Source organism: Podarcis liolepis (genome assembly GCF_965112155.1).
Source record: "Podarcis liolepis genome assembly, chromosome: 4".
NCBI classification, from domain to species: domain Eukaryota; kingdom Metazoa; phylum Chordata; class Lepidosauria; order Squamata; family Lacertidae; genus Podarcis; species Podarcis liolepis.
The window spans coordinates 36,722,170-36,749,619 of NC_139558.1; the positions used below are offsets into that span (position 1 = coordinate 36,722,170).

The 27,450-nt window shown below is 41.1% G+C and overlaps 1 protein-coding gene across 1 annotated transcript in view; it reads right to left on the minus strand.

The window, feature by feature from the left end:
* The window catches only part of PRKX (protein kinase cAMP-dependent X-linked catalytic subunit), a 59,452-nt gene that overhangs the window by 26,148 nt on the left and 5,854 nt on the right, over window positions 1–27,450 (minus strand). The window lies entirely within an intron of this gene.

Sequence of the window (27,450 nt, forward strand, 5' to 3'; positions counted from 1 at the left end):
AAGCACACAGGGTGGCTTTGTCTGCACAAAAATCTGTGTTCCTCTTTCTGTACGGGAAGGAGTGTTGCAGCAGCAGGGAGGGATCGGAAATGAGAAGAGCTAGATGCAACCATTATGTTTTCTCTCTCACTCTAGGAAACTACTGCTCAGAGTAAAGTTGCACATTGCATATATTTTATATTGTCTATCTGGAATTAAGCATTTTGTGGAGTCTGATGAAAATGAAAAAAAGCATTGCAAGACATTGTGCATTTGAATATTTATACCCTGCTTGTTAACTGAAGTCCTTGCAGCAGCTTACAAAATATCTAAAACACAATGAAACAGCTAGTAGCACAACTGTTAGTAATGTAGGGCAAATGCATGTAAAAGCTTTCCTCCCAGTCCAACTGCCACTCAGCAGCCTGGAAATACCTCCACTGTTGGAGGCAGCATGTCTCTGAATATGAGCTGCTGGGAACCACCAGTGGAAAGTATGCTGCTGAGCTCAGGTGCTGCTTGTGAGCTTCACACAGGAATCTGGTTGGATGCTGTGAAGAAAGCATGCTGGACTAGATGGACCACTGGCTCATCCAGCAGGCTTTTCCTGTGCTCTTATTGCTGCAAGATGGGCCAACAGCCAGATGTTAATTCCTCACTGAGCTGCTATGGTCTGGCCCTAGCGGCAGCTGAACAATGCATTTGGGGAGCCAAGCTGCCATAACCCTCTTCACAGTCCTCAGGCTATTATTTTCCATGTCAAACATATATTGCACATAGATTGGATATCCATCCTCAGTATCACTTGCACGGCCATATCCCTTGGTTATTTTTCACTTTCTTCACAATTCTCTCAACAAATCCAATTAATTTAAGGAGGAGCAGATGGAACAGCTTCTGTACACCAGAATTAAAAAGACACACAGAGAGACAAAGAAAATCTGCAGTTGGATTTAGTTAGCAAGCATTCGAGTGGATGAGCAGCACACCGTTATAAACACAGAGCAGCCTATGACTCTCTTTCACTAGCTAAGAAACTCAAGAGGCATGCTTCTGAAGTGAGATGCATTCCATTTGAAAACAGCTAGCTGTCTACAGAGCACTTAATACCAAGGATAAGGTTATCAGTTGAAGAGGTACAAAACCAAACTAGGAGCAAAGCAGGCAAGATCTAAGCATTCGAATTTAAAAGCACTTGAGAGTCCATATCACAATGAGGTATGTTTCCTAGTTATGAGTAGAGTAAACCCTGATTCATACAAATAGCAATGTAGTGGCAGTTTCAAGTGTAACCACAGACAAGCTGCTCTGTGCAGAAACCTGATCACATTAAATGATTCAGCACCCGGTTCTGGCATCAGGCAGAAAACGTTCCTCCATAATCAGGCCTTTGACTGATTAAACAATCTATGGACTCTTAAATGTGTTTGTGGAATTGTTCTTTTGGTTTTTCTGTTTGCTTGTTTTTATTATGTTAACCTCTTTTGTATTTACATTTTGTACTTTTATGCTGTAAACTGCCCTGTGATTTTTGGATGAAGGGTAGCATAAAAATTTAATAAAATCAATAAATACCCCCATCTCTTTTCTTGGACTGTAGCAATGTGTCGGAAATAAAGCCTAGTTCTGGCTTCCCAAACTTCTTAGACTCAATGACCCATTGATGAGCTTCTAAAGTTGTCATCAACCTCAACCCAAATTCTTAGGAATGTACATGAAATAGTCAAGAAATATCTATCTATCCATCTATCTATAATTAACATTTATTAATCACCAATCACCAATAAAAATGTCTGTGTTTTACATACACATGCACATATATATGGAAGTAAACCAAGTGAAAATAATGATACCGTATTTTTCATCTTCCCTAATGAGATAGAAGATAGAGGTTCCTTTTGTACATGCCCTTGCCCTCTATTTCCAAGGCTCATAGTTCCTAATTAAAATTTTCACAGTATACTTCTTTTCTACCCCATGCCCTTTTTAACACTCCACCCCCATTTCATCCCCTGCCAAGTCCCACTGTCCCCAGGGAGTCAATATCAACCACTTTTGGAAACCCTAAAATAGATGGAATAGACAGAGGACAAAAGTCTTGGTTTGAAAATAAATTCATAGGAAATTATGGATGTATTCTGTACTTATAGCACTCACTATAACACAAAAGGCCGGGGGATGTCATATAATGTACTTCCTGACTTGCCATCTTCATACTGAGAATACAGCAGCAAATTATTACACCATTGTTTACCTCAGTAGGAAGTTTCTTTGTTTTACACTTGGCATACTGTATTTTTATGCATACACAGAGTGAGATCTTTAATACTTTTTTTTAAAGGTATTAATGCTGAATGCAAGATTTCAGCTAGTGATTATAATCTTCTGAAGCACATCAAAATCCTGTTCTCTAAAATAAGGCAATTCAAATTAATGAGAAGCTGAAAGCAGAAGCTTCCCTGAGGCAAACGTCAAGGTTAAAAAGGGCACATTCATCTTCCACCCCACCCACATATTAATTCTTAAAAATACAGCATCATCAGTTAGCCATAGCTACAATGCAAGTACATAGAGGGGGAACATCTATGTGAAGCTGCACAGACAGATGGATAAGAGCTTAACTCTTGTGGCATTTTCAGCCCCAAGTGGAAAGCTCCACCCTATGAAGTCAAATCATAACTCTGATTAAGACTCTTCAACATAAAAGATTAAACACAATTTCACCACAGACTGATACTGAAGTGAAGATTTCCTGCTATGCAACTTAGATTTGCTATATGAATCTACATGTTTAAATTTTTTAGCTTGCTTTTCTCAGTTGTATACTTTTAAAATGGTTTTCAACGAAGTACAATGCATGCATGATAAAACAGTTGTCTATATACCAACTACTCCCAAGAAATAAGTTGTTATGCTTTAAAATAGAGGTGTACAATCTAAGGTCCCAGGGAGAAAATGTTGCCCTTGGTCTAGCTTCGTGATGGTAGCTAGGAAAAGGGGGTGTCACAGAGAAGTGGGGTGGCAGAGAGAAGACGGGGCACTGCATACTTTTGCCTCCATCATTGGTTTCAGCACATTCCATCATGGGCATGCAATCTGCACCCTTGACAGATCATCATGAAGGGGAGTGTGGCCTTCCTTACACCTACATAAAAATCAGGACCACACAAATGTATCTCTCTCTATGCAGAACTGCTAAAGAGTTACTTAACACACTTGTCAAGAAACAAACAGGAAAACTATAGCCATGCAAAGTCATGGAATACTGAAAAAGCCTGCTAAATGCAAACTGATTTGACAGCAGTAGCTTATCACATCCTGCTTGAGCTACAGTGCTTTGATTTATTCATAGAACTATAAACAGCGTTCAGAAAAGGCTTCTTAACATATTCAACTATGTCATCTAACTACCCTGGGAAATTGAACATGTGATTAAATCCCTTAATACTGTTGTCACGTTGCATGCAGATACCAGTAAACAACCTTGTTTTCACGGTGGGCTTGCAACACAATAATAATTTGGTGAACACTGTACCTGAGTAACACAACTGAAACAATTATCTATGCCACTGTGAGTCCCTTACAGATTTAAATAGTGGAAGAGATAAGAGTTCAACTTTTTAAACATAGTAGTTCTGCTGCCAATTGTTAAGTAGACACTGTAAAAAAATAATTACATAGTAGCAAAGCAGTGTGAAGAAGTTGTTATAGGAGAAATACATGGAATACAGGTTTGTTACAGACGCATTTGCAGAAATATGTGTGCATTACTGAAAGTCAAATGATGCCAGCAATCCTATGTTTATAGGATTCTGTGATTTGGGAAACACTAAAACAAAACACGGGACGCGGGTGACGCTGTGGGTTAAACCACAGAGCCCAGGACTTGCCGATCAGAAGGTTGGCAGTTCGAATCCCCGCGACGGGGTGAGTTCCCATTGCTCGGTCCCTGCTCCTGCCAACCTAGCAGTTCGAAAGCATGTCAAAGTGCAAGTAGATAATTAGGAACCACTCCGGCAGGAAGGTAAACGGCGTTTCCGTGCACTGCTCTGGTTTGCCAGAAGTGGTTTAGTCATGCTGGCCACATGACCTGGAAGCTGTACGCCTGCTCCCTCGGCCAATAAAGCGAGATGAGCACCGCAACCCCAGAGTCGGTCATGACTGGACCTAATGGTCAGGGGTCCCTTTACCTTTACCTTTGAAACAAGACACTTTATGTGAGCCTCTTAATTTGCAAGAGTCTGAATGTGCAAACCAATAATTCTCACAGGTTGATTAAAATGGTTTCTGGCACTTTGAGCAAAGTGAAAACAGCAACTCTGTCGGGTCATCTAGTCCAAACCCTGCAATGCAGGAATCTTTTGCCTAACATGGGGCTTTAACCCATGACCCTGAGATTAGGAATCTCAGGCTCTATCAACTGGTAAATGCCAGCCTTTGCTTCCCTCTGGGATGGTCATGATAGGAATATGTTTGTGACAAGTCCCATGGCATGAAGTTTTGCTTTTGCAACTAGTTATACAGTGGTACCTCGGGTTACATACGCTTCAGGTTACATACACTTCAGGTTATGCTCCGCTAACCCAGAAATAGTATCTCGGGTTAAGAACTTTGCTTCAGAAAGAGAACAGATATCATGCTCCGGCGGTGTGGCGGCAGCAGGAGGCCCCATTAGCTTAAGTGGTGCTTCAGGTTAAGAACAGTTTCAGGTTATGAACGGACCTCTGGAACGAATTAAGTACTTAACCTGAGGTACCACTGTATTACCATGCTTCCAGCAGAGCATTCCTAAATGATGGATACTGAAATACTTGCTCCAAGCAAGGTTCTAATACCCTTCTATTAAATAAAAGTAGCTTTGCTATTTATAAATCTGCAGAAACACTTTGACAGGTTATTTCAGACACGTGGCACACCACCTTGCTTTCTATCCTCTAGGGGTGGAAGAGAAGCCAATAGCCATGCAAGAATGCACAACCATACCAAGCAGCCTTCTGCCTGACGAGAGAGACCAAACAAGGTCATGGTCTTGAAAACAAACCTACTACTGCTATACTGACTACTGAAAAAATGTCTGTGTCTGAGCCAATATTAACACAGAAAAAGCATATAAGAAGCAAACTCTTTTGTACAGAATTCAGTTTTATCTTGAAGACTTCAGCCAATTACACACAATCCTATTTTCCTCTGAGGAAAATGCATCCAAGAAGTTATTAGATTTGCCTACAGCAAAGTGGCTACTTTAATGACAAAGTAGGAGACAACAATGGTCCCTCACACACCTTTCAAAACTTGTGATTTTAATTGTATGCTTGTTGAAAGCCTCAAGCATTAGTGTCATTTTAATTTTTTTACTTTTACAGAGGGTGCTGCAATAAACACACTTCAAACATACTGTAACCATTTTAGCTAAGTGGGGAGCATTGATGCTCACAGGAATGTGCAAGACATTGATGCTGAAAGCATTTAGCATGCCTTCTTTTACTCACCTTGCCTTCCCCCTCCACCCAGCACTCAAATTTCTAATCTCCATGGGACTGTCTTGCATAACATAGTCATATGGTTGTGAAGCCAGACTCTGATCAGGTTCACAGTGCTGTGGAATGTCAGAATGCAGTTTCTTACTTGCCATTATAAACTAAGCCAAATGAAAGTTTTCACGCATTACTAGTACTAAGGAACAGGTACACAGTCTGGGGTGATCCTGAACCCAAAATTATTATTATTTGAAGCACATGTGGCCTTAGTGGTTAGGAGTGCCTTTGGCTAGCTTTGGCTGATAAGACAGCTACAGCCATTCCTGGTCTGAGACTGCTTAACCACCGTGGTCCTGGCACAAGTAACTTTTAGACTGGATTACTCTAATTTGCTCTGTATGGTTCTTCCCTTGGGATACCCTCTCAACACCATATAACCCCTCAGCAAAGAGAGCTGGACTGACTGTCAATTCTAGAACTTCACCGTGGTTTGCTTTAATTGATCAGACCTAGAATGTTAGTTCAGGCACAGATCTGCTCTACATCTTCTGCTGTGAAGAAAGTCGCTAATAATTCATTCAGCTTCTCTGCAATCCCCTTTAGCACACCTTTGACTTCCTCATCGTTCAAACTTACAACTGTCTCCCTAGCTCTTCTCATGCTAACACAGGGTAAATAAATAGTGTTTTGTTGGCGGTCTTTATGCTTCTCTTATTCTATTTGGCATTCCTTATTGTCTCCTTGCATTTCTTTTTCCAAAGTTTGTGTTAACTTTCATTTTCCTCATTGGAACATGATTTGCATTGGGGCCTGGCATCACCACCCACACCAATTCTGTGGTAGAGCGTGCCCCTTTGGGGATTTTTAACTTGTTGGGATTGCAACAGAGTGACACTGCATCCAGGATACCCTACCCTATCCTTTCTATAGAGTTTGTATTGAGAGAAAACTATGTTCCACTGCTTCTCTCCATTCCACAAGGTTCCTATTATGAGCACTATCTATCCGGCAACCAGCTTAGAGTCAGTGTCAACATGTCACTTCCTACATTGAAATTTCAATGAACAGTGTGTGTGTGTGTGTGTGTGTGTGTGTGTGTCTTGTTGCTAGAAGGGGACATAATGGGACATAATGTCGGGTCAGCTAAATCAGGGCTTGTAAGCTTGCAAATATGTGATTGATATGGTTGCCGCATTCAGGAACCTTAAAGAGAAATATGCTCCTAAGCTGGATAAATTGGTAAGATCCCCCACTATGCAAATCATCTACAGCACATATAAGATTGGAAAAACTGCTCAATGACCTGAAAACTGAATTAGAAATCTGAAATCAATGAACTCATCTGAATTAGAAGAATCTTTTCTTAGAATAGTTATTTTTACCCCAGAATATCTGACCTAATAATCTTAACTGGGTCCTTGAGAAAGCAAACACAAGTCTTGGAATGTACAAAGGCTTTTTATTACTGTTGAAGAGCAATAAAAAAACCACTTTGTATTATACGGGAACAATGTTCTGCTTTGCCAGTGTTAGAAGGAAGCTAATCTTTTTTTAAAAAAAGAAGCTTAAAATATTATAAAAGTTTATCTTCATTGTAATCAAGCACAAGCATGGGGAACAAGTTCTATCACAGGTATTTTAATTTAGTACTTAATGAGGAACTACTGGTATTTTCAGTTTGCTTTGTAAACTGCTGAATGTTGACAGCTCTCAACTATTCCAATGATATCTAACAAAGTCATTTAATTATGTACTCGGAACGTAATTCCTTCATTGCTCAAACACTTCAGATGCGTGGATAGCCAGTATTGTTTACATAATAGTGTTCAGAATTGGCTCATTGCAATGTGTCTAGCCTTCGTTCATATAACAAGAAGTTCTGGATATAAACAAAACATCTGCCAAAAAAACTGACCAAATCCACAATTTAGCAAGAAATATGCACTCAAGCCAGGACATATTAAGCAGTAGTGATCTTTCAGCCAGCTTAATTTGTCAAGAATTAAACAAATTTGAAGTAAAAGCATTAAGTTACAAAAACAAACAAACCAGGGATATGCAACCATAATATAATTGCCACCTGTTTTAAAATCCACATGGTTCAGGATTAAGATTCCAAAATACATTTGAAGAACATGTACAAATTTGTACTGCAATGAATTGGAACAGACATAAAGCACTTCTGAAAGATACACCTTGAGTTGAACAAGTGCAGCTCAAAATGCTTTGCTCAACAAAATTGTCACTTTGTCATCCAGATTTACATTAGCTCAGTAGTCAAGTTTGTCTACTTCAGTTCAAATGTGTTTAATGAGTAAAATCTTCTTGTGGTTGTACTACGTAGGGTGGGACCTTTTAAAAAAGCTACTACTAGCTTTAGGAACCTACATTAAATATGAGGAGGAAGGCCCTTATTAATTTTAAAGAGTGCTGCAATTTTTTTCAGTGAAAAATACCAAGTGGTGTTGTTTTCCAGGCACAGTCTTGAGCTAACTGAGCTGCCTTTGAGGGCCAAACTATTACACTACAGGGGACTGAATGTTTCAAGGGTGTCCTAGTAGAGTGGGGTGGCTATGGAAGTTTTTAGCAGCACTACACACTAATGGAAACAAAACAAAACTGCTGCCCCAACATGGTAAACAGTCCAAAACTTGGAGCAAATTTTGCATACCCCTTCAATAATGAAAAAAAAATAGTCACCCAAATAAGGAGGAGGAAGAAGGGAGATTTGGGGTAGCTCTACATTAAAGGGCAAGGAAATCGTCCCGACAAAAGAGACTACTACAGTGGTACCTCGGGTTAAGTACTTAATTCGTTCCGGAGGTCCATACTTAACCTGAAACTGTTCCTAACCTGAAGCACCACTTTAGCTAATGGGGCCTCCTGCTGCCGCCGCGCCACTGGAGTATGCTTTCTGTTCTTATCCTGAAGCAAAGTTCTTAACCCGAGGTACTATTTCTGGGTTAGTGGAGTCTGTAACCTGAAGCGTATGTAACCTGAAGCGTATGTAACCCAAGTTACCACTGTACATAGAAAAGGAACACAAATTTGAACATCAGCTTCACTGAGTGCGTCTTCATTGGAATGCCAGATGCAATCACATGGCCATATGTGATCACATAGTTCTAAAGATGGGAACAGACTAACAGTGCTATGGTACTATGAAGAGCCAAAGGAAACAGTGGAGAGACTAAGAAAAATAATGTACTGCAAACACTATGAAGCCATTCAGGACTATTTCAATCACTCGGCTTTCAGATATGTGAGTGCATGAAGAAGTGACTGCCAATGCAGGGGGAAGGAGTGCCCATCACACAGTCCCCTCTGATATATCAGGCAAAGTGCTGTGCAAATAAGACAGTGTGAATGTAAAAAAAGGAAGAAGTATGTACTATGCACGAATAGCTAAAATGAACACACCACTGAAATAATATTCCATACATCATTCTCAGCTAAATGTGGAGGGTGTAGCTCTAACCTAATCACAAACAGTAGGCCAGGAAGAGTGGCATGGATAGTCAATTGCAATTTCCCACTACTGCTTCAAAGCTCAAGCCTAAACTATGCCTGATGGACTGTAAGCTATTTCCATTGCAAGGGGAGGCAGGTGTGAAGTAGTTTCCCCAAATGAATCACCTAAAACTTTATGGTCGTATGATCCCTTCATAACCCTGGAAACCACCCCCAGTCTCAACCAAAGTGGGCTTCACAGACACCTTCCTATTCATGCTAACATGGGGGCAATTTTCCCATCCAGACTGGCCCTTCAGCTGAAGTTGACAGAAGCCAGGCCACAAACACCACATGGAAGAAACAATACCAGCCTAATAGCCAAAAAGAAGTTTTAAAAACCCTTCCCATCTTTTATGCAGCGTGATTAGTCACAGGCTTTGTTGCCCAAGTGGCTAGATGGGGTCAGTTATATCAACTGGCATCCAAGTCTTGCAAGACCGTGGCTAATTGCACCCTAGAGCGTTGCTATATGCAGTGGCAGAGCTAGCTGCTCTGGCACCCGGAGCGGTGCACATGCTAGCTGCCCGCGAGGGTGCGTCAGTGGCGGCTAGCTTTTGAGGGGGAGCACCACCCACGGTGATGTCACCCCTCCTCAGGGATGACACTCGTGGTTGACCGCCCCACTGCATCCTCCTTGCTCTGCCTCTTGCTATATGAAGCCATTATTTCCCTAGGCCAGTGTTTCCCAACCTTTTTTGGGCAAAGGCACACTTGTTTGATGAAAAAAATCTCGCGGCACACCACCATTACAGCCTCGTGACGTCAGCGCACAGCGTCACGCCGGGAGGAACGCACGAAAGTGAAAGTTTTCAATTTTTTCCCTCCCCCTTGCCGGGGAACCTCCAAGCTTTGGGGGTGGGGGGGGAGGAGGCAGCAAAGCGAGGGACTGAGGGACCCTAACCCTAACCCTAACCCTCACCGATCACCCGGGAAAGCATGCGAACGAGGAGCCCCCGTGTCCTGCTCCCGGCAGCGGACGGCACAAAGCGAGGAGGCCTGGACAAGGCAGCACGCTCCCCGCTCTCGCTGCATTGGGGCTTTTCTCCTCCAGGCCGCTTTTGAAGTCCCCTTCTCCGCTCCCAAGAGCCGGAGCCGCTGCTTCCAGGCCCTGTCCGAGCCCCGACTTGTGGCCTCACTTCGAGGAGCGCCTGTTGCTGGGGACGGGGCTGCATCCCCCTCAGCCGCCGCCTCGCTTCCTTCCAGGAGACCCGACGGCTCCCCCTCTCCCGCTCGCCCTCCTGCGCCCGCAGCAGACCGAGACCTCCCCGCCCCCGCCCGGCTCGGCCCTACCTGGGCGCCTCCAAGCCCGGCCGGCTCCGCGTCGCGCTCCACGCCGGGCAGCTGCAGCGGGGGCGCGCGGCGGCCCGGCTGAGCGCGCCCCGGAGCCGCCGCACCGTCGCTCGCGAGTCCCTCCGAGAGCCCTCGGGACTGACTCCGGAGTCGCGAGGCGGCGCATCGCCCAGGGAAGGGGCGGCTTCCCACAAGTCCTCCGGGAAGCAAACGCCCTCGCCCGCCTCCCTCCAGGCAACATCTCGCGGCACACCAGGCAACATCTCACGGCACACTAGTGTGCCGCGGAACACCGGTTGGGAAACACTGCCCTAGGCCTCATCTTTCCCTCCATGCTGACTCTGCTAATAGAGGAATGGGCACCCTTTTCTCAAAAGCATCAGAGAGTTTTTTTGTAGTTGATCCAATGTCCCAAATGATCCCTTAGAACTCTTAGCCTTAAACAGGTTTTGCAGTTACAGTGGTACCTCGGCTTAAGAACTTAATTCATTCTGGAGGTCCGTTCTTAACCTGAAACTGTTCTTAAGCTGAGGTACCACTTTAGCTAATGGGGCCTCCCGTTGTTGCTGTACTGCCGCCACACAATTTCTGTTCTCATCCTGAAGCAAAGTTCTTAACCCGAGGTACTATTTCTGGGTTAGAGGAGTCTGTAACCTGCAGTGTCTGTAACCTGAAGCATCTGCAACCCGAGACACCACTGTATTAGGGATGATGCCCTGTTGACAAACAACAATTCAGAAATGCTAAAAATACAGCAGCAGTTAAATTTTTTGGGTTGTATCCAACAGTGGTGTTCTGCTATGGAGAGGTGGTTCCACTTGTGAAGGGCATGGCACCTGATTTTCCATGATCCCTTCCATCCAATGCAGACCAACCTTCCTTCCCAATATGCACTTTTCCCAAGGGAGGGGGAGGGCCCTCTGGAACAGTTTGGGGTGTGGCAGAGGGCTGCAAATTGTGTGGGGAATTAGTGGAAAAGAGATGCCTCACCAATGCTTCCATGAGATACAACCAATTCTATGGTGCATTCTAGACATATTACTCTACAGAAGAGCCTTTCTATAATCTTCATCTTGTTCATGCCATGCAATATAACTGTTGAGGACAATTTTCACAGCCTGGAGTTTGTATTAAAATGACTGGACCTAATGGTCAGGGGTCCCTTTACCTTTACCTTTTATATTTAGGACAGCCATCAGAGGTGCTACTGAGTTTCCTGATCCTAATGCATAGGGAGCAGGCTAGTCTCTTTACCAGCAGGTCTTTAGTTGAGACCTAGAATCAAGAAAACCAAACTTCTCTGGGAACTTGGCAGCAAGTATGGTGAATCTGCAAGTCATGTGGCTAATAGGTTACAGAAACACACTCTTTTCTTTCATGTAAATCTTCTGGATATTGTCAGCTCTGCATTCTGAGTAACTCCAGCATAACCTACAGTGCTCAACACCGGACATGTATCTTCTCCTAAACACCATCCCTTCCTCTCCATGCTTCAATCCTACTCTTACCTTCACTAATCATTTACCTCGCTTTGATATTTTTGGAACTGTAACTACAGTGAACTCACAGATATCATGCATGGCTGTCATATGGCTTGCCACATTTTTCTTAAGTTTGACATCCTGCTTTCATGGCCATGCTTCATTTTGTTGACCAGATCTGTCAACACCTTTCTCAGTGTTAACATCCTCAACCACAATTTGAGTATACAATGCTCCAGAGTATACATTTCCATCCCTACAAGTCACAAGTTCAAACCCAGCAAAACAGTGACCTGTTTATTGCCATCTCATTGTTCTTTGGTGTCTCATTTCACAACAGCTGAGATGTGGGAAATGGTTCTCTAGACAAATGAACCCTTGATTCTTCCCTGTGACAAGTGACAAGTAGATATGAAAACAGGATATCAGACATAAGCAAAGTGTGACCAGTAATATGACAAGCATGTGTGATGCTGAGTTTCATTCCAATTATAATTCCTGGAAGACTGATGTCAACACAAACCATTATTAGATGCCAGGACACTAATGCACGAACAATTCTTTAATCCCTAAATTTCACTCACCATGTTACACACCCATTCATTCCATAAGAGTCCTATCTGAATGGTGTTGCTATTCACACGTTCCTAAAATAAAATATTTGTTTTACCCTTTGATCATAGCAACAAAGGAGGGAAAATGGCCATTAAAAAACCTCAATCTATTGTCATCTGCAAAGTCATACAACAGTGCTTTCAGACTCTTAAATAGTATCAGTCCAACATTTAACAAAAAAGAAACAGCTAGACTTTGATTGGAAACTCAGAATGTTACTGAAAACTATGCGCTTTCCAGGGTACACAACTATAGTACAGATACCCCACCCAAACGCTATTGATTTCATTTTCAAAATCTCCCCACCAACACCAGGAATAAAAGGGGGGGGGTGCCCAATGAAGAATACTCCAAGTAAACCCAGTGAAAATAAATCAACTTCAGTAACTTAAGACAAGTTATTTCAACAGATCTATTCTTACTATGAATTAGCACTGGGTATAACTCTGAATGACTGGTTCCACACTAACTTGGTTCCTCACCACCTCTTCTTCACTTCAAATGATGTTCAATTTTGGGCAATATACATCCAACCTGCACCCAAGCTGGTGTGTGTGTGCGCGCACACACACGCGCGCTACAACAGGTTTGTAACAAGAGACAGATGTGTGGATGAAAGTGGTATCTCCATTTTGTGGGTGTCACTTCCTCACCAACTGTTTCATACTTTGCACTTTTAAATTGCCTGTTCAGATTTGGTACGTGTGTGTGTGTTTTTTAAAACCTTCACCCTGACCATCTGTGGCTGTTTAATAACTTGCAACTTTTATATAGTTACGAGAGAGGAGTTGCTAGATCATCAGTGCCTCTTTCAAACAGGCATGTGCTAGTATCTTGTGCTAGTACACAGAATCCATATCACATATTGGAAGGATGGGTTGCTACAAATGCACACATCCCTCACACTGCTCACCCCCTGTAAAATCCCCTTATTTGTAGAGGAAGTCAAACGGCCATAGAATCATGAAATTGTAACATTGGAAGGGACCACAAGGGTCATCTAGTCCAACTCCTTGCAATGCAGGCATCTTTTTGCCCACTGTGGGACTCAAACCCACAACCCTGAGACTAAGAGTCTCATTCTCTACTGACTGTACTATTTTATACACTCCCCCTATCTATCACAAGGTCAAGATCATCCACCAATATTGTGCAACCAAACTGGCTTATACTCTGAAACCGACGTGGGTGGCACTGTGGTCTAAACCCACTGAGCCTCTTGGGCTTGCTGATCAGAAGGTCAACGGTTCGAATACCTGCAATGGGGTGAGCTCCCGTTGCCCTGTCCCGGCTCCTGCCAAACTAGCAGTTCGAAAGCATGTCAAAGTGCAAGTAGATAAATAGCTACCGCTGCGGCAGGAAGGTAAATGCCATTTCTGTGCGCTCTGGTTTCCGTCGTGCGAGAAGCGGTTTAGCCATGCTGGCCTCATGACCCGGAAAGCTCCCTTGGCCTGAAAGCGAGATGAGCGTCGCAACCCCATAGTCGCCTTTGACTGGATGTAACCGTCCAGGGGTCATTTACCTTTTTTACCTAACTCTGAAACTACTCAGAAGCTAGATGTACCCGGGCCTGTTTCAACTTATAGCATAGCACACTAGACAATCAAACTCCTGCTTATTTGCTCTTGCAGATAGACCATACTGTACCCAATGAGGGAATAAATAGAGAAAAATAATACATTTTACATAGTAAGAGGAAGTCAACACATCAGCTTGGAGAGGGGCTCAGCAGACAACGAGGTGGGAAAAGGTGAATGAATGCTTACGTCAATTTTTCACATAAAGACATGTAACCTCGGAATTTTTCACTTAAAGACATGTATTTACAGAAAGAAAATATGCACAGTAGCAATATATGATCATATTACCTCTTGCTTACTAATACAAGCATCAGCCAGACAGGTTCTAATGTTACCAAATGTGCATTTATAGAAACACATATACCTCTATAAGCATATCAACTTATGCCCCAATTCACTGGGACTGGATCAAAGTGTTGTCTAAGTGTACACTAAGTATTTTAATGACATGATTTTGAATCCACTGATACAAAAGGGGTAATTTGCCAAATAGGAATAGATGACAAATATATACCCTGAATCCCCGTAAAAGGGGCAAATTAAGTGCTACCAACACTTCCCTAAAGATGCTGATATGGAAAAATTAGATGGAAACAGGTGTATTGACATTGGACCAACTGATAGATGGGGAAAATGAATTTTATACTTTTGCTGCTTTAAGACAAAAATATCATCAGATACAGCCCAATGGCATTATCTTCAATTACAACATCTCCTAACAAGTGTGTTTGGGGCATCAGCCCTTTCAGCTTCCAAGATACCAGAGATATTGGAGCAACTGGACCACTCATTCAAAAATAAAAAGCCAACAATTACTGTTTATAGATATCTATTAACAATACACAAGTTCATTATGCAGACTGTAAGAGATAATTGGAATAAAGAATTGGGACTATCAACTTCCCAGACATGTATTAACTTCAATACCTAAGGTGTCATTAGATTTAAAATTAAGACTAATACAACAGAAAATAATATTTAGAGTTTATTGGACTCCTTTACAGTTGTATAAAAAAAGGGTTAGCTAAGACAGCTCAGTGTTGGAGATGTGGCAAGGACAATGCCTCTCTGAAACATGTTTAGACAATTTTCTTTACATAACAAGCTTTAGGAGAAAGTGATGGACCATGTAACTATGACTGCAGAAAAAGTTAAATCTTTCAGCAGAGAATATTTTATTGAACTATATACCTGCAGTATGAAAACTATCAATGGGACAATGCAAATGGATTTTCTGTGCCCCAATGGTGGCAATAGACTGATACTGAGGAATTGGAAAAATAAAGATATGGTACCCTCCAATCAATGAACTGACAATATGAGATCACTCGCAGTTTATGAATGGACTGTTTATAGGTGTAGTCTGAATGGATAAATATAAAATTTGGAATGAATTTGTACAAAATGTGGTATGCTATTAACATTTACATAAGCACTAGGACAATAACACTATCCCAATTTATACAAGAATCTACGGGAATATCGTATATTGCTCTCTTTTTTTGCATATTTTCTCTTTTATATGTATCTTTGTTGTTGTTTTTCTCCATCTCACTTTTCCTTCTTTTTCTGTATCACTTTATTTCTTTTAACTGAAACCACCTTAATAAAATATAAATATTAAAAAAAACCACTTCCCTGAAGCAATCGTTCAACTGATAAAAGACCTTTTACTTCTTAAGGTTTTTTTCTTAAAGCTGTAAAAGCTTAGATATCAAGATGAAGGCATTTTCACACTTTTTTGAAGGTGATATATTTAGCCACTTAAATTTAGCCAAATTTGCTGTATTCGAGAAGTAATTATTTGCAAAGCATGTATTGCAGTAAAAAAAGAAGAAGTGTTAATTGTGTGCCCTTTTGTCACTATAGCAAATGAATTCCTCCAGTCTCAATGAGTCATCTTCCTTTTCTTTACATTAGAAAAGGTTACAAAATAATTCGCAAATAGTTTTTAAAAAGAAGCAAGCTAATCAAACCCTTAGCAATCTGCTTGGATAGTAATATATAAACACACCAAAAACAATAACAAAAAAACCCCCATAGTAATATAAAAGTCCTATTTCTTTTCTCCTCAAGCATCTCAAACTATACTGCAAATTCCCACGTAGTGGCAGTGAAAGCTCTTCAGTTATTGGTCAAATTGACGTGATGCCATAACAGTTTCACACACTGTTGGAATTGATGAGATCATGAAACTGAACAGATTGATCGAATGCTACAACTCCTGTCAGGGACTTTGAAGGTTATGTTGCAACCTTGATTATGTTCTAGTAGCTGAAGAGTCACACAGTAACACGGAAGTGAGCTACAGTCATACTGCGGAGATAAGGATGTTCACCCACTCCCCTTTTAACCAATAGGATGTGAATATCAGAGAGGTTAAACATTCACTTGGGAAGGGAGAACAAAGCAGTCGTGCTCATGGGCAGCTTTTCATTCTCTTTACGTAAATGCTTATATGCTGCAGTAGAGAAGTGTTCACTGCTGGGGTGTTGGTTTAAATAAAACAAAGCAGAGGCATTAGGAAGAAAGATAGTATCTGTTCCCCAGGAGTCCAAAAAATTGTGGATAAGCCTGGTACCAAGCCATAATTTGTGCTACCACAAATCATGTTTCTCCTTCAAGAAGGAAAAGGTAGACTCTTGATTGTGACATCACTCTGCACTTTTGAAATACACTCAAAACACCTCTTACACCCCATAATAGGTCAAACTCTTGCCTCCTCCCCAGCTTTAAGCTGTGGAAATGGTTTCTCTTTGTCACAGTAAGGCTTGGAGGGGTATTAACATGAGTTATTGGAGATTCGCCTCATCTTTTTCAGAATAGGCAGGTGTTCACCAGAAGAAAACATTTGGGTGGATCCCTACTCTTATGACTGATTGCCAAAGGCACTATCCAATAGGTGTTTGCAAAACAGACAGAACCTGTACATCGCAGAAGTAACTTGAGTTACCAGGAAAACTCAAATTAGAACCCAAGCCAGCCTGCATCATGCATACACACACATTTTGATCTTTGATGTACCTTTCTGTCTCCGTATCTCAAGACTTCTAACCTGGAAAGTTCTAAATTTGCCATATTGTGAGTGAATTGGCAATCTCCAGTTTCCTAAAAGCTTGACATCCTGATGACTCAAAATATCTCTAGGATGCTTCAGAATTTAGAATAGTTTTCTCTTTTAAATGTTCATTCCTTAGCAATATTACTATATATGTGGGCTGGGAGATCAGGTTTTATCAATTCCCCGCTTTGGCTAGTGTTTGACAAGGGATTTCATTATGGCATTGGATTATGACAAACACAACATTTTTTGTGCATTCTTTCAGATACTATCTGCACAGTGATTACCTGCACAGGGTTTGTAAAGTTCAAAATTCAAAGAAGAACACAGTAACTAATTCTAGAATTAAGTGCAGCCATGTGCTAATAGTGACACTTCTCTTGTCTGTCTTAGAAGTCTTCATCCTATTTGGTGCATTATGCAGGATATAAAAGGTAGAGAAGGGAACATTAAAGAGCATGAATTATTGTAGGCACTATGTCAAACACGCTGATCTTACAAGACCAGTATAGCCACCGCTTTCTGCCTTCACTTCCTGTTCAGGAGTTCAAATCGTTAAGAGAATCTGAAATGCACTTCCAGACTTACACACAGAACAGCTGAAGACAAGGCGTATTATCAATGGCCACAACACAAGATAATGGACTCCATGTTACTGTTCTGCTCCAGCAGCAAATAAGTAGTCTAAAATGCCTCTTATCTGGTAGACATATCTAGAAAGAGTGTATGTACCTGTTCAACTCTGGCAAGCACCTTAGGACAAATTCCATCTCAGTGAAGTGCTGCGGGTGTTATCTTGCCAGAAACCCGCAAGTACATACAACATTCCACTGTGTGTACATTCACGTATTCCACATTTTACGCTACGATCCTCCTCCCTCTTTCTTTCGCTTTCACACTTAAAAAGTGTCATTATATGAGTGCATTTTAATGCCTATACATGATTGACTACACCAAACATTTCATTTCATTCCATTCCATTAAACGCCATGAACTAGTGTAAGGTGGCTCTTTAAGACTTTTCAAACAATTCTTTTTTTCAGCCTAAAAATATACAGATCAGTTGCAAGAAGGCTTAAACTCATACCAGTGCTCCAGCTGCAGCAGTCCCCAAGTACTCATGCTACAGTGTGGTGTAGTGGTTAGATTGCTAGACTAAGACCTGGGAGACCTGGATTCTAGTCCCCACTCAACCACAAAGCTCCCTGGGTGACCTTGGGCCAGTCACAGTCTCTCAGCCTAACCTACCTCTTTGGGTTTTTGTGATGATAAAATGGAGTGGGTGAGAACTATGGGTGAGAACCTTGAGCTCCTTGGAGGCAAAATGGGATATAATAATAATAATAATAATAATAATAATAATAATAATAATAGATATTTAATTTTTCCTGTGAAGATGTGATTCTTCTCCTCTTTTTTGTCCACTACAGTTATGAGTGCTATGGAAGACATGTTTGTATAAATGTGACTGGCCCCTGTCACTTGTGATGAGCAAAAATATCCCCATTCATTCTTATATCATTATGTGAACATTTGGTTGATGTTTGGTTGTATTATCTGTGCTTCCCATTTTGTTTTTCTAATGATTTGTTACTTAAAAGTCCAAAGCAAATACATAGGAAACCTTTAGTTTCATTCTGGCTTGGATACATAACTTAATTTAGGAAGGGAACTGCCTCACAGCACTGACTGAGATTTCCAAGTTCCACTTCACACTATGAAGGAAGCCAAACCCTGTCAGTCTCACTTCTCAGTTTTGACAGCAGAAGTGAAACTGACAGACCTCACTCGCACAGTTTTAAGGCAGGAATCAGAAGGGGATCTTCCTCCCTTCTCCTTCATCATCTAAGGCAAATCTCCCCCACCTCCTACTCAAGCCTGTCTCATGTGAAGCAAGACATTCCACACCTTGTCCATCTACTAATGAGTGCATGCTATAGTAATTAAAGTGCACAGCAAGAAAGGAGGCTGATGCACCCTTTGGAGGAGGATGCAGCTAAGTGTCTCTAAGTTATGCCTTGCTCTCCACCCTTCTTTCCTAATTTGAATGTGGCAAAACAAGTTCTACCCATTCCAAAACAGAGGAGTCCCACACATTTTAAAAGAGTATCCCAAATTACTAGTGGTGCTATTGTATCCAGGCAAGCTAAAATTCCTTGCAGTATACTGTAATACAGTGGCACCTCGGGTTACAGACGCTTCAGGTTACAGACTCTGCTAACCCAGAAATAGCACCTCGGGTTAAGAACTTTGCTTCAGGATGAGAACAGAAATTGTGTGGCAGCGGTGCAGCAGCAGCAGGAGGCACCCATTAGCTAAAGTGGTACCTCAGGTTAAGAACAGTTTCAGCTTAAGAATGGACCTCCAGAACGAATTAAGTTCTTAACCCGAGGTACCACTGTAACTGGTTAGGCATTCACAAGGGAAGAAGCGCATGATCTTGTACAGTCAAAAGCCTCTTGAACATATTCCCTGAAGCATTACTGGATAACTTTAAACCTTTATTAAGAGTATTACTTTTTTGTTTGTAATCTTGGTCGCACATCTGTAGCATAAAAAATAAATGTGGTATCAAAACAAAAATGATTACAATGGTATCTCTCTCTCTCTCTCTCTCTCTCTCTCTCACACACACACACACACACCCCTTCGAATTCATTGTCGAATTGCTACTCCTGGCTCACATTAGGGAGAACAGTACAGAATTCAGTAAGACATAATTAGTGAATTACTCTCATGGGACAGAACACGATTCTTCTAACAGCCAAGGCAAAAACATGGTGACAGGTACTTAAACAACTCAAAGCTGCTCCTTTAAATTCACTCACCACAAACCATGATTCCATCAACGATATTCTGTTTCTTATATGGAACAAAGCTATGATCTCCCAAAAGTAAAGCATGTTTGTCATTCCAAACAAGTTCAACTTTGCTGAATTCTGTAAGCCTATAAGAACTCATTCAGCTAAACAGGCAGGAGATTTAGAATTTACTCATGGTTGTTTTGGCACAGGGAACTTGAAACCTATCAGGATTGACATATACAAAATACTCCAGACGGACACCCTTTGTGACCTGATACATTTAGTACCAGACCAATTAAAACATAATATTTTACTGTTGCTAAACCAATAAAAAGTTACACCTGCAAATGCAAATTGGGAAGTGCTTTGGAAGATTTGGGAAAGGGAGAGGAAACCACAGTTCCCAGACACCACAAGCATTATATTCAAATTCATAAGGACAAGAAATATCATGCTTAAAAATCTCTGTAATTTCAAACTTCTTGTGCTTTTGCATGATCGTAGGAGAAAGCCTACTGGGTCAGATCAAAGGTCATCTAGTTCAGCATCCTGTGCTTACACCATGAGAAGTACATAAATAGGACACGAGTCCAACAGCTATTCAGAGGCATATTGCCTCAGATACTGGAAGTATCACACAACCAAATGATTAGTAGCTATTGGTCACCTTATTATTTCTCAGCAAGCAATACCTGAAAGCCATGTCATCTAATTTCTATTGCTTTTTTAATGGGAGAAAAAGGGTACAAAATGTTCTTCATAGCCAAACTGGGGTGGGGATGGGGAATGCAACCAGGATCTCACGAAGAGAAGAAGTCCCTAATATCATCAGCATCCAGTATGGAAGCCTTCATAACAGTGGCAATGCCATTTTACACGTGTGTTCTCTGGAGACACACCTCAGTCAAAGGTGCCTGAAAGCAGAATGCTGGAGCTTTAACTGTGCACACCGATCTCAAGGAAAATATGTGTGGGCTCTAGTGCAAGGTCTCGACATACAGCAGGCTTCTACTCATGTGTAAGAATTGCCTCCAGAAAAAAGTGGGCCACTTGTTTCACCTTTTAGACAACTGGTGGTAACAACAACAACTAACAACAACAACAACAAACAAACAAACAACTAATATAATAATAATAATAATAATAATAATAATAATAATAAAAAATAGTAGCAGTAGTAGCAATTTACCACATTTTCCCCTCACAGGACTCAAGGCAACTCACAGATAACAACTGTGCTAAAAAGACATATGAGTTCATTTGTTATATGTGATCAAATGAAGAAGTAAAAACATTTGGGGGCTAGTAATGTTTGTGGATTGACTGGCAAGACTGGGCAATACGTATTGTCTCCTCTACGAAAGCACATGCTTTGCAGTGTCAGTTCCACACTCATAACTGAAAACACAGAGAGACATCTGGCTGTATTTCCCAAAATTGCATGAGAATTCTGGAGGAAGTTAAGCAGTAAACCTTGAATAAACTTTGCAGTTGTGTCATTGATATTACCACAATGCAACACTGGCCACGCTTTGTCCCTTGTGGAACGTGAACTCAGATAAAATGCTGCTGAACTGGTTTGGTAGTGGATTGGACCACACATATGCAGATATTAAGTTTCCAAGCTACTTACTTTTTTAAAATGTAGTTTTGCAGACAAAAATCTGATATGTACTGGTCTTTTGAGCAAAAGTTGTCCATCACTATGAAACATTGCAAGAAGAGCAGGGATAATACAGGTCAGAGCTAAGCAAGCTCTCTTATGCCAACAAGCAATATGCAATTCCATGGCAAATGATCCAAAGTCCACCGGTTATTAAAATTATAAATACGTTTGCAAAACTAAGCAGAGTTCAAAGCTACAATCCCATGCACGAAGTAAGCAAATGAAAGTCCCACTGCCTTTAATGAAGTTGCTGCACATAATTATGGGCTGGGCTGCAGCTGAATTCAAAGCAACGTTTAAATGAATATCACAGAGAACATTTCATCTGTGGAAGATTTGAAGGAATACCACTTCAAACTCATATTAAACATGCTATTTCACTTGGAGCAACAGGCAGGAGAACCTGAGTAGTAGGCAACAGAGCTCAAAACTCCAATTTAATTCAGGCACTTAAGACTGACAAGTCACTGCAGAAAGAGAAATACTAAAAATAAATGTGGTTAAGAAAGATCATTTGATGTTCAGCAGTTTAGCATTAGGGAGTCTACCAGCATACAACACAATCTAACTTATTTAATTTTATTTATTGTACTGAATTTATCTCCTGCCCTGCAAAAGGCAAGAATCAAGAAAAATACAGAAGATGTCACTGTTCCTCTAGAGCAGGAGGGGGGAGGAACTTTGGTCCTCCAGATGTTGCTGAACTACAGTTCACATCAGCCCTAGCAAGCATGGCCACTAAAGGTTCCCCATGTCCACTCTAGAGCCACATTTCTCCTAGCATAAGGTTGGTCTACAAAGGAACATATAACTAGTTCCATGTTTCCTTTCAAAACTGTTTTCTCTCTCTTGCCTTTAGCCAAGAGGCAAAACATTCACCCATCCATTCCTTTCTAAATACAAGCAGACTTTGTGACCTTTCGCCTACCAAATCTTAACTGACAGGACAGGGGAAGGATGGTCAACACAACCCCTTCCTCAGGCATTAGTTTTAAACATTTAAACAACAATCCTCACACATCTTTAGAATTGTTTTGATTTTAGGATCTACTCCGGGATGACTTTGAGGGACAAGCAGACCCAACTTGGAGAAGTCATTAGTCCAAAATATGGCAATAGCTGCTACCCTAGAAGCCTTTTGAAAATGATGTGGCAAATTTGTGTGGAGCAGGTCTATCGAGACATTAATCAGCCACAGTCATTAAGCAACAGCACAAATGTTGAAAAGCGATTTCTCTCGGAATGTCAGATCATAGGGATGGAAGGAAACAATCACCTCCACTGCCCTGCTGGTAACCTTCTTAAAGGTGCCTGGCTGACTACTAAAAACACATTGCTCAACCTCATTCCAGGGGTGGATAAGCTGTATTTCATCAGCCCCATCCTGCAAGGGCAATAGGCTGGGATAATGGGAGCTGGAAGATTCTGGAGTGCCACAGCCTTTAGAGATGGATCATCCTTACCCTTACTTTACACATATGTTAAGTCCATAAAGGCAGGTGTTGTTAAACAACAACATCTGTATTTTTCATGCTATAGAAACATACCCAATTTTAATTGTTTGCTTCTAAAAAAAGACTTCTATGTGAAGAGGCCTTCTTCCCACTTGTGTGTTTGCTGCGTCTTTCTGCTATTTATAGCTTGTCAGAATGAATACATTAATATTTGATACTGAGTTGCATTGAAAGTGACTCAAGAAAAAAAAAAATTACGGAACTATTGTGAACATGTTCCATTCCAGCACCATTCTGTTAAAAGATAATCGCATAACTTGTCTACAGTTTACCCGAGGTTTAATGAGAATCATATAAGCTAATAACTCTCCTCAAATGCTCCACAGACAAGGTCCTTGATGGTTAAAAGATATCATGAAAGAGTGGTTCATTCTAGGTTGGGGAAACTGAACCCAGTATTACCCATGCTCACAAAGAAAACCAATGGTACATAACAATCCAACTTTATTTTCTGTGGCAGATATCCACTAACACTATTCTTATTTAGGGCATTAGTAGAACTTTGGAACATGAACCATTGAGTTACCATAAAGAAACCAATGTGAGACTCAGAATAAAAAGGGAGCAACTCAATACTGCAAGGTGAAACACCTGCTTCACTTTGTTTCTTAACCTTAAAGCAGAATTTTCATATCTCAATTTTATTATCTTAATTACTATTAAGCTGAAGAACATAAGGCTTGTTCTATGGTTTGGCTTTAATGTGCAGACCAGCTTACTGAGAGATCTTTAGCTGAGAGTGGTGGTGGGGGGACGAATTACGGTATACAAAAGAAGAACAAAAAGCAGTCTTAAGATTTTAGCATTGCAACAACTGTTGAGGAGTAGAGAGATGATATTGTGTTTATTTACAGTTCTAGAAAGCAACTCCCTATTATTAATGTTGTTTCTATCCCCGCTCAATCCTTTGGATCAGGTTAGATATTAAAATACCTAGTTAATAATAAGTTATATAAATACATTGAATTCAACTATTATTTATTCCACTGTTATTTGCCCCGTTTATTATTTATAGCCACTGAAAATGGGGTGGTGTTTGTGTGTTGTTTAAAGTCTTCTTCCTCTCTGAAAATGATCAAGCTCACATGCTCTCACAATTCCCATTTCAGAGGGCATTTTCAAGACTAAGCACAGGGCAACCTAAGCATTGCTAGGAGGTAACTGTGACAAAAAAAGAAAACAAAAGAATTCAACAAAAGGAAACAAAAGTTTTCTTGAAACTAAACACACAAGTCTACGATAGTTTGCATCAGTGAATCTGTGCCAAGCAACAACAAAGAAAGATAAAAAATAAATAAATGTAATACTACACTGTAGATCTCAGGACATAAAGGGAGTAAGGAAACGATGCAACTGTGTATCACAAACATAAAAAAGAGGATGAGGCTATAAATATGCTACCTTCCTGTTGAAGAAAAGTTACATTTCCATAGCATTTGAGCCTTTTAAACTTGCAACACAACCATCCCCCCCCCAAAAAAAACCCCCAGATAAAAGCCCAGTCTCCCTCTGTGGCTGCATTCCTATATCCATTTAACTGAGGGTAACCCTCATGGAAATCAATGTGACTAACTTCTAAATAAACATGTATAGCAGAGCTTTCCAAACTTTTCATATTGCTGACACACTTTTTGGACATGTATCATTTCGCAACACAGTAATTCAGTTTTGCATCATTTTGTTACATAGTAATTCAGTTTTACTAGCAAACCAGAGGTTATACTAACCCCTTTCGAGCCACGAGAGGAGCTTGGGGTGTGTTTGCATGACACAACTACTGTACACACTGCAGCTGACACACTAATGTGTCGCGACACACAGTTTGGAAAGCTCTGGTGTATAGGATTGTGCTGCAAGTGTCCTTTCTGATACCTCTTCTCTTTTAATAGAACATGCCCTTCAACATAGCATAACATTTCACTTATGAAAATAAAGATGCGGCAATATAATAGTTTTTAAAAAGGCTGAAAACCAGGCTTGAACTCTGATAAATATATCAGAAAAGGAACATTCTGAGAACTATCTGGTAATATCCTTTTTTGGAACACAACACATACACACCCCACCAAAAAGAAACCCAAATATGTTAAAGGATGTCCCACCAGAATAGTCCTCCTGATTTCTCCATGAGTATGACGTAGATGTGTGCAGTGACTACAAGATTCACCTTATATCTGCAACCTCCCTTGTCATTCAAGTTCTGGGAGTTTTCCTGGTCAGCTTGGTTTCATTTCTCAGAAAATGTGGGGGGATGTTGCAACTTTGGGGGGAAACTATTCAAAAGGTTTGGGACTCCAGGGTCCACCTCAACATTCCATGTTAATAGAACAATCCAACTCGGGAATATGTGCATTTGCCCCCAAATCATTGCATTTTGCCTTGATATTTAGGACATGCACAGAGCTGGTACAATTTCCCAGTATGCAGAATGGGGAATTCTGAGTACAACTGTATATCCAGCCCAATATAGTTTAATATTTGCTGAAGGAAAACAATGGGTTTAATGCAGGAGTGTCAGCTTGGCCCCACGACCATGGGTGCCCAGGGCCGTGGGTGCCATGCAATGTTCATGGCCCTGGCACTGAAATTTGTGGGTGCCCGGCCCCTTCATGGGGAATTTTGTGGGTGCTCAGGCACCCAGGGAGCTGGCACTTATGGTTTGATGCTACTCCTTCATGTCTTCCTCTTACAACACGAAGCCCTTCATCTATCAATATAAACAACAGTGTTTCACTGAACATTAAGTAGAGGGGGAAATCGCAAGATGACTTTTCTGTGCCTTTTGGGTTTCCCCCCCTATGCAAACTGTTGAAGAATTCAACCTCCTCATCCCAGAGAATATTGAGCATAAAAATGGCCCCTCTAAATTTTGTCACCCACAAATAGCATGGATAATTTTGGAATGCTTTTCACTCAGTCCTAAGAAAAAGCCGTAGCATTACAAATCTGTGACCACTGCACCCATAAGGTATAATCCAGGAGTCCATAATGTAAATATCCTCCAGCACAATTTCACTTAGATGAAGGATCTTTGAACAGAAAATCAAAGGCTTGGCCAATGCCCTTAAGCAATCTGCTCCCTGAGCAACTATACAAGGCCCTTTTTAACAAGGGAAGAGTAAGAAAAAGCAGATGAGAAGACTATGACAGTTCGGGGATAATATCACAAAGAGATTTGTAAACATAGGGTCAGGCAGCAGACACTAAAAGCAGAGCAGTACTTCACGACATCAAAAAAGTTGAAGCATGTAGAGAAAGGTGCATTGCAGACCAGATACTGCAGGACCACTGAGGGAAAAGAGGACTCAACAACACTTAAGGCCCATTGAATCAATGGACCTCTTATCTTATTGGCATAAAAACTAGCGGGCTAAAGTCTACAATTACAATACATGAATGTAGACAGTAACATTATTTATTACTATTATTATTTATTAAATTTCTATACTGCCCTTCATCCAAGGATCACAGGGCAGTTTACAAAATAGAAATTCAAAAATATATACCATAGTGACAAACAATAGCAATACAGGGCCACAAACATGGCCACTGGGAGAGACTTCCTTTCCAGCATTGCCCAACTCTAAAGATTCTCTCTGTCAAGTCTTTACTTTGCTCTAAACTTTAAAAAGACACAAACAATAGGAGAGACTGATGTGGCTTCAGCCAGCAAGCTCAGTGCTAGATGGTTCTCACTGCCAGATGGTTCAGGATTATCAGTGGAGATCTTTTCTTCCACTTCACATGCCTGGCATAGGAAAAGGTAAGCAGCAGTGAGCCTTTTGCTGGTTTTGCCCTCCTTCAATGCCTGTTGCAAAGCAAGACATAAAAGAGCTCTTCCCCTGGGAAGAGGGACTTCGCAGAAGTCAGAAACAACTAACTACATAGCGTAGCCAAAATTTGTAGACCAATCTATAGCCAAATTTGCACTTTCAAGATCAGGGTAGCCAACACGGTGGACTCCACGTGTTTTGGATTATAACTCCCATCCAATCCAGCCAGCATAGCAAGTGGTTAGGCATTAGAGTTGTAGTCTACAATATTGACTCAAACTTGGGTCCCCTTATGTTGTTGGACTACAACTCACATCCTGACAACTTATCCTGCAAGCTAGGGATGATGGGAGTTGTAGTCCAACATATGTGGACCCACAGTTGAGAAAGACTGCTCAAGGTTGTACCACCTATCAGAGCATGTTTAAACTTCAACATACAGTAGTTCTTAGAGCCTTGGACTGTGTGAAATTGGACCAGTAATTGTCTCTCAACCTAACCTACTACACAGGTCTGTGAATGCAAAGAATGATAAAAGCAGAACCATGTATGCTGCCCTGAGCGCAATTGAGGAAGGGTGGGATAGAAATGTAATTAATAATACAGTTGTACATTGGTTTTCAAACACCTCAGTACTCATAAGTTTTGGCTCCCGAATGCCGAAAACCTCGAAGTGTTCCAGTTTTTAAACTTTTTT